This window comes from Cicer arietinum, chromosome 3 (assembly GCF_000331145.2).
Source record: "Cicer arietinum cultivar CDC Frontier isolate Library 1 chromosome 3, Cicar.CDCFrontier_v2.0, whole genome shotgun sequence".
Lineage (NCBI taxonomy): Eukaryota > Viridiplantae > Streptophyta > Magnoliopsida > Fabales > Fabaceae > Cicer > Cicer arietinum.
In genome coordinates this window covers 27436335-27445349 of record NC_021162.2, presented here as the reverse complement: position 1 = coordinate 27445349, position 9015 = coordinate 27436335, and the positions used below count along the sequence as shown (strand labels likewise).

The 9015-nt window shown below is 28.4% G+C and overlaps 1 long non-coding RNA gene across 1 annotated transcript; it reads right to left on the bottom strand.

Annotated features, from left to right (window-relative positions):
* Positions 1–2563: 2563 nt before the first annotated feature.
* Positions 2564–3782, bottom strand: LOC113784741 (uncharacterized). Its single transcript, XR_003470842.2, has 2 exons — positions 3637–3782; positions 2564–3204 (listed from the first exon to the last, which is right to left on the bottom strand). It is a non-coding gene; the product is annotated as an uncharacterized lncRNA (long non-coding RNA).
* Between the last annotated feature and the right edge of the window lie 5233 nt (positions 3783–9015).

The following is a 9015-nucleotide window of genomic DNA, read 5'->3' as shown; positions in this document are numbered from 1 at the left end:
AATGATCCTCCTTTAGGGATGTACTTAGCTTTTGACATTTTTCTTTTTGGATCTTTTTCTCTTACACTGTTAGCTGTATTTTTTAGAGAACCTTGCTCTGATGCCAATTGTTGTAGCTAAATATCACTAGAAGGGGGGGTTGAATAGGGATTTTGCTGTTAAAAATAATTTTTAAGTGTTTTAAAAATAATTTTTGGGCTCATACTCAGTCCGAGGATCAGATTTGGCAGCAACATGTGATCTTCCATTTTTGGCTTGTTTCAAGTTGCCTTTTGTTAACTTGACTTCTTTATGAATTAAATCGTGCAAGCCCATTAAATGTTCAGACTTTGACCTTTGCACATGCTTGATAGGTTGCTTTCACTTTTGCTGGCCTATCCTTTATATACTAGATCTAGCCATATTCACCTTTTTCTTTTGACCTTTTGTCTCTAACTTTTGAATGCTTTGTTTATTCATGTTTGACATTGTTATGCATTTGAATAAACACATTTGTTCTGGTGAGAGATCAGATTGTCCAAATCTGGAGTTTTTCAAATTGCAGCCCATCCTTACGCTTGCAGCAATTTCCATCCTCAGGCCAAAATCACATTTTCCTTCTTTTTGCCTTAATGATTAATAACCTATTATCTTATATGAATACACTCAAGAACACATGTTAGTCATTAACTACAATCATAATCTCTTAAGTAATTTTGTTATCATTAAAATCATTTGAGAGATTTTGTCTCAACACTATGACCTAGTTAGTCCGTGTATTTAGAGCTAGTAATAGATGCTTTACAAAATTATTTTTTTATTAAATTTATTTTATACATACTAAAAAAATGTAATGATGATGAAGAGACATAGAATAATTATTTGATTGATTTTTTTTTTTATTATTATGAATGTGAAATAAAATTATTGTCTCAAAATAAAATATAACTTTTTAAGTTTTTAACGATTAAAAACTTATAGTTTAATTTCTTTTTTAAATTTAAAATTTTTATAGGAAATGTTTTTATACTATTTTAAACATATCTAAAAAATTAAGTAAAAAATTTGAATGATAACATAAGTTGACTTCAAAGTAGAGACCATAATTATTGATAAAAATAGTTGAAGGACCATTAGTAGAAAAAGAAATTTAAGAGGACTAAAAACAAAATATAATATATATTTATAGGGATAAAAAATTTATTTAATATTTTCTTTTTGCAATATTACCCTTCTGTCATGAAGAGAATAAAAGACAGGATAAGATATAACTATCATATCTTGTTTATATAGTTTAATGAGAAGAATTAACAAGATATCATAAATTATTCTTTAACACTATCATATCTTGTTTATATAGTTAAAAAATTTATCTTTAATATGAAGTGGGCTAGAAACCAGTTGAATATAATAAGAACATTAAGTTATTTTTAGTTATTCTTATAAAATATAATTAAAAATATATAAAATTGAAATCTAATTAAATGTAAATATAAATAAAAAAAAAATAGAATTAAGATTAAATTTAAAATTTTCAAATAAATGTAATTCTTTTACAAGAATAATTTTGTCACTTACACATAATAAATACTATGTCTTTATTTTGTTTATCTAACGCATAAAATAAATTGATTTGGTCACTCATAATTCTAAAAACACAAAATAAAATAATATATTTAGTATTGTCAATAGATTATTTAAATTTGATATATTTTATAATATGTCGCAATGAAGTGTATACTAAATATATAATAAAATAAAATATTATTATTATGTTTGTTATCACGTAACATGTCATCAAACACATAATATAATAATTTTTTTTTACTAAATATTTATTTTATAATAATTCAATTATATCGTTATCTAATTTTATATTATATCATTTTCATATATATATATATATATATATATATATATATATATATATATATATAGATGGTGCACCCAGCCACCGGTGAATAAATTTTTAGAATGAATATGTTATATTTTGTTGAAATGTAACTCACGTTTAATACTCAACATTTTTAAAATTTTAACTGTTTAATAATGTGTTGCAATCCAAACATAAATTATTAAAAAAGAAACAATTACACTCATGACTTGTGTTTTCATTTCATGATTCACTTCAGATATCTATTACCCTGTTCATTTTATTTTCTGCTTATGTACTCTTAATGAAATCTAATTGTATCAAAACCTCAATAAAAAAGCTAATACGAGTAACAAACTATATGATTAAAAGATATTTACGTAAAGACAAAAACATGTTTTTGGGATAATAATAAAATAGTTCTTAAAAGAGTTATTTTTAAAAAATTATGAATTAAAGAGTTAAAACCAAAAGCACTGTATTTCATGAGTAAAAGAAAACGATCCAAAACCACAATACAGTATTGTCACTGTAAAAAGTTAGCAAACTATTCTTAATGACCTCTCTAAAGTCAATAAAAACACAATCCATAAAAATACATAATTAGCTTTATTGATCATTTGATAAGGAGATAATGCAAGGGCCGTTAATGGTAAAGGAAGAATAAACTAGATATAAAGATAAAACATAAACACATGAGAAGTAGATCCATAATTCTGAACACCTATATCACTTGCAATTAATTTGTGAAAGAACTTTTGTAGTGAAGAAGCACGACAATGAAAGATTGAATATAATATTTGGATACAAACTTGGTTGAAAATATTTTCTCGCAATAGTAGTGAACCTATTTTATACACTTCTTTCAATTTTTTTCCGTTGTTGAATATCCTTAACTCACCACAATCTTAAAAAAAATGAAAAAAAAAAATGAATATTTAATATAATGCTATGACAACAACTATTAAAAATATAATATGATTCTTAACTTATCATTCCTTCTCAAAGTTGAGTAGACACGTGGACACCATATGTCCTAAGGACAAATGTGCCCAATAGACTGCTAGGAAATCCATCATGCTCCAGTTGGGGCTCTTCTACATTCAATTGTGAAGGTTGGTCCATGTGCTCTTGTTTGGGCTTCTCTACATCTAACTATGGAGGTTGATCCATATGCTCATGTTGGAGATCCTCTTGATCTAAGTATACAGGTTACATGTGTTCTTCTTGGGATTCTTTCCGAGTTCGTAGATAAGTGGTTGGTCTTACATGAGCCTCTTAGTCAAAAGACATATTATTAAGTTTAACTCTAATCCAACCCTCGTAGTTGGTAAACAACGTACGCAACATGCCTACATACAAATATGGAGACATGCTTAAAAAAAACATTGTGATTCTGATAATAAATGCAAACTAAGACTACAAAAATATACGCAAACTCAAACTGTGTAAACACACGTAAACTAAGATTGTCTAAACATACACAAACTGATATTGCATACACATACACAAACTGATATTGCATACACATACACAAACCGAGATTGAGTCAACATACAAAAAAACTAAGATTGAGTAAATCCCAACTTGGAACATAACACGTTAAAAATTAAAAAGCGTAGATTGATCACACACACATGATATGCATAAAAGAACAACAACATCCTCAAATTAACATATACAAACATTCATAGTAATAAAATTGAAAAAAAAAAAGAAGGAAACAAAGAGGTATAAGGATCAAACAGTTGACGTAAATGGAAGAAGAGGAAAAAATGATAAACCTTTAATGTTGTTGAGATTTTGGGTGAGATTTAAGGCTTGCTTCTACTTATTGTAAAAACAGAGGAAGATGAGAGGAATGGTGCAAAATGAGAGAAAATTTGTAAATTTGATTTTGCTGTAAGGGTATTTTGGCTATTTTTTTTCATAAAAGGAGTGTCACTAGCGAAAGAGAAAAAAATATAGGATAATGAGAAAATTTTAAATTAAGTTTAAAGGTGTGGTGTAGTTTTGCTTTATATTTTCTTAAGAAAAGACATTCATCGCTTGCCTATATTTTTCTTTTGTTCGTAGATGAGATGATAAATATCACCATAAACACACACACAACTGTAATGTCTCAAGTTCGAATTTGGAAAAAGATTTTCAACCTAACAATATTAAGGTGCCTCTGATTTTCTATGTATTCTTTGATGTGTATTTTCAACCTTATAAATTATTTTTTGGGTAAACCATGATTTTGGTCCTTGACTATGTAGAGCACTATCACTTTAGTCCCTAACTTAGTCAAAAACCTAAATTAGTCTGTGACCCATTCAAATGTCAGCTAGTTTAGTCTTTCACGTTAAGTTGATTGTTAACACTATTAACTTGATGATGTGCACGATTGTGTGGCATTTGATGTGTCACTTTCTCTATCTCATGTGTGCATCTGACTAGGAATGAACCCAAAATAACAATAGATTAATAAATAAAAAAATTTTAAACTTCATCTTTTTCATTTTGTTCATTCAACTTTCATAACCCTAAATTTCTCCCTCCTTTTCTCTCTCTATGTGTGTGTGTTTCCCAATATTTTAAATCAAATTTTATCGACCAAGGACCATAACCACTTCGGCCAACATTAAAAAAACCGACTAGTAAAAACAAAAACCGTAAAACCTGGTTTGAACCATGTTAGAGTGCCTGGGGTTTCTTAAATGACCTTTAATTTATATTTTTTTAAAAAAAAAATCAAATTTTTAACTTAAAAAACTAATGTTTTTAAGTTTAAATTTAACATAAAACCTTTGTTTCACTCAAACCCCAATCTCTCTCTGTCTATCTCTTTAATAATTTAATTTAACTTAGTTTAATTTTATTTGTATTGATTTTTTTTTAATGTAGAAGATCATGTCAACATCAGCATTTGTTGGTCATTCATCAGCAACTCAATGTTTCCAATCAGGTTCAACTCAATTTGCACAATCCACCTCAGAGTAAGCATCCCCATAATCAATCAAACAGAAATCACATCCAACATGAGCTCATTGCAAATTGACCATAGAACCAAAAGGGAAGAAAGTTTATACATGTGTGCATTGTTTGAAATCTTTTATAAATGCAGGAATCAATAGAGTAAAACAACATCTTGCTGGAAAAGATGGTGATGTATTAAGTTGCAAAAAAGTGGATGTTGATACAGATTTAGAATGAAGAGAACTTGAAGGAGATTTCAACAAAGAAGAAAAGAGGTGTACGATAGAAGCAAGTAATTGATTTTATACTTATAATTTTGATGATAACAAAAATATTTTATAAGAATAATATATTTGAATTCAAAGAGTATGAAAAAAATTTGTGTTTTTTTGAAGAAAATCTAAAATAAGATTTGATTCAAATTTATAATTGAAGATATCTAAAATCAGATTTGATTCTAATTTATAAATTGAAGTAAAACTAAAATAAGATTTGATTCAAATTTATGATTGAAAAAAAATCTAAAATAAGATTTGATTCAGATTTATAAATTGAAGAAAATCTAAAATAAGATAATGTCCAAATTTATAATTGAAGAAAATATAATATAAGATCTAATTCAGATTTATAATTGAACAAAATCTAACATAAGATTTGATTCAAATTTATAATTTAATAAAATCTAAAATAAGATTTGATTTAGATTTGTTATTGAAGAAAACCGTTGACCAAGTTGAAAAGAATATGTGGTCAAGATTTGAAGAAGATTTGATAAAGATTATTAACAAAAAAATATGAACAAAATCAATATGAAGAGTTTACAAACTCAATCTGAATAAAATACGAACATAATCAATCTAAAGAATTTTCAAACTCAATCTGAACAAAATACGAACATAATCAATATGAAGAATTTATAAACTCAATTTGAACAAAATATGAACATAATCAATCTAAAATAACTGCTTAGATTGGATTTAGAATTAAAGAATTGGCTAAAGCACATATTATAAAAAAGAATATTGTTCAAAATTATTATTGAATAAGATCATTGTTATCCAAGCTAGGAATATAGATACAATTCATAATTAAACAAGGAGTCAAGGCTGAAGAAGAAGATCATCAAAAGATCAAAAAATAGTAGAAGAACTCGTGCTCAAATTCCAAATTCATTTTAGAGTTTAAAAATAGAAATACTTGTTCAAATGAGAATTATGTTATGAGTGTTTTTTCTTAGAGTGTGAGAATGTTTATTTTTATCAGCTTTGTTAGAAACAAATACTTCAAGTTTCAATCTTTTGTATCCAACCCGGTAGTGGTTTAGTTCCTTTTTCAATCTGAGGTTGTTAGGTTGTAAGGAGAAGACTTAGCTTGTAGGGTCAAGGTGGTTAGTTTCTCAAAAGTCTAGGGTTGTCAGGCTACTTAGGAAGTATGACTTGGATGGTCAGATGTTTTGATTTAAGTCTTCTCAATGAGGGAATTGAATGTAGGCAAGTTAGTGGTGAACTAGAATAAATCTATGTGTCAAATTATTTATGTTCTCATTGTTTGCTGCCTTTGAGCCCGATTGTTTCTTATCTAAGTAATTCATAAAAATAAATCATCCTTCACCAAATTAGCAAAAAGTTATCAACTTTGTCAAACACAATTCAACCACTTCTTCTCGTGTTTGTACCTTCAATGTATATGCATGGGATTAAGGAAATCCTTTGGGTCCTAATGTTATGGAGTTGGATGGAGATGATATTCATGAAATACCACTTTCCAAACTCACATTTGTTGAACCATGGAGGTTGACAATGTTATACGGTCCTCCTGACAACCTGAAAAAAAAAGAGCATTGAAGGAGTATGTAATTTATTTGCTCCTAGAACTACCCTTAGATCCCAACCAACTATTAAGAATGTGTTTTCAAGTAAAGAAGTTGTGCATTAAATTGATCTCATTGTTGCAACATTTTTCTTTAAAAATGGCATCTTTGTGAGTGCTTTCAATTCAAGTTCAAATCGGCAGATTATTGATGCAATTGCTTCCATTGGGCATGGTTATAAAAGGCCAAACTATCATGCTACGAGAAACAAATTATTGTATAATATTAAAAAGAGTGTTCAATTATAAATTAATAACTTTGTAGTATTTGGGTAGAAACAAGATGTAGTATCATTGCAGATGGGTGGCAAGATAAAAAAAAGGGCAATTAATTAATTTTCTAGTATATTTCCTTAGAGAAATCACTTTATTAGATCAATTGATGCTTTAGATATTGTTATGGACGCAATCACTCTTCGTAATTTGTTTGCTAAGTTGGTTGAATATATTGGTCCAACAAATGAGGTGCATGATGTCACAAATAATCCATCTAATGATAAAGCTATTGGAAGATTGCTTAATGGGAAGTATCCTAATGTCTATTTGTCCCCATGTGCTGCACACTATCTAGATTTAGTTTTAGGCGACATAGTAAAGATGAAACTTGTCACAAGCATAGAAAAAGTGCATTGTTGATTACAAAGTTTGTTTGTAATCATAACTTTCTGTTAGCTTAGTTGAGGAAGAGGAAAGGATGGACAAAAATTACACCTCGTGATCCAACATGTTTTGCGACAACCTTAATTCCATTGAAGATTATTCACCAATACCAACATGATCTTTAAGCCTTCGTTACTAGCATTACTTTTATTGAGTCTAGGTATTATAGAGACTCGAAGGCTAGGGATTTCATTGTTGTCGTCTTAGATTCTAGATTTTAGAATAATGTTGGGATTGTTATCAAAATTGTAGCGCCACTCATAAGATTGTTAAGGATTGGTGATGGTGATGATAGACCATCGCTTACTTATATGTGTATGAAAGAATATATGACATTAAATTTTGGATCATGGAAGAAGATATAGTAATACTACCCGTATTTTTTATTATGATGAGATAGAAAATATGATTTACAATGAAGAGTCAATCCCCATAGTTGGTTTAGACAATAATGAAAGTGAGATATTAGTTTTATTTAGATTTTTTTATGGTATGTTTGATAATATAAACATAAAGAGGAATGATATGATCACTTCTATATCTTACTGCTTCCATACCTGACATTCTATTTAGTGTGAGGGTGTGTCATATTTCAAGTTGATCCAACAGAATCCCACTTAACTGTTGTTAAGAAGATCCTTAGATACCTGAAAGCTACTTCTAACCTGGGTTTGTTCTATAAGTTGTCAACCGAGTACATGTTAGTAGAATATTGTGTTGCTAACTATGCTCGAGACAAACTTGAAAGAAAAAACACAAGTGGAAACTGCACTTTCCTAGGTGAAAAATTGATCTCCTAGTCTAGTAAAAGACAAAACACAAATTGCAATGGTGTTAACTCATAAGTCAATTGTCATTCAAATTTCTTTTCTTTTTGTTTGATGACAAAAAAGGGGGGAAATAAATTTGAGAACAATTTAAACTTCTTGTTGTTTGAATGTTTGTGGGAAAAAGATTTTGCATATGGCACGAAAGAGTTTTAGTATAACTGCTCCGAGTTAGGGGGAGTCATGTCTATTTGATTATTTGCATGCTTGTGTGTTTGCATGTTCATATTATTATGTTTCTTCTGTTTACATGTTTGTTTGTTATGTTACTTTATTTTTGTTTAAATAAATTGTTATAAAAATACTATATTATCATCATCAAAAAATGGAAGATTATTGGAACCAAGTTGGTCCCAAGAAAAATTTGCCTGTGTGGTTTGGATGTTAACAAATGTATTTTTGTACAAATAATTTATTGCACTAATGACTTCATTAAGCATGCATAAATTAGAATAGGAAAATTATACCATCATAAGATACGACCATAGGGTTGTTAAGACAAACTCTCAAATTAAATTTTTGATGAAAATAAACAAAGGTTAATTAAGAATGTTAATTATGATTCTAAAATGATATGTTAATTTAACTTGTGCTTTTGAATAAATTAATTCAAAGATAGGAATCAAGAAAAACAAAGAAAACAGTTAAAAACTGAACATATAAAGAAACAAGAATATTCTGGACAAAACTGAGAATGATCTCCAGGTTCAAGACTGATCTTCGCAACCTCTTAACCAATCAATCTCCACTATTTCAACGAAGCTTTTGCCTCTAAATTTTATACTAGGTTCATCAGTAGATGGCAAGAAACAAGTAGGATCCATTTTAGTCAAAGAAGGCTTACGA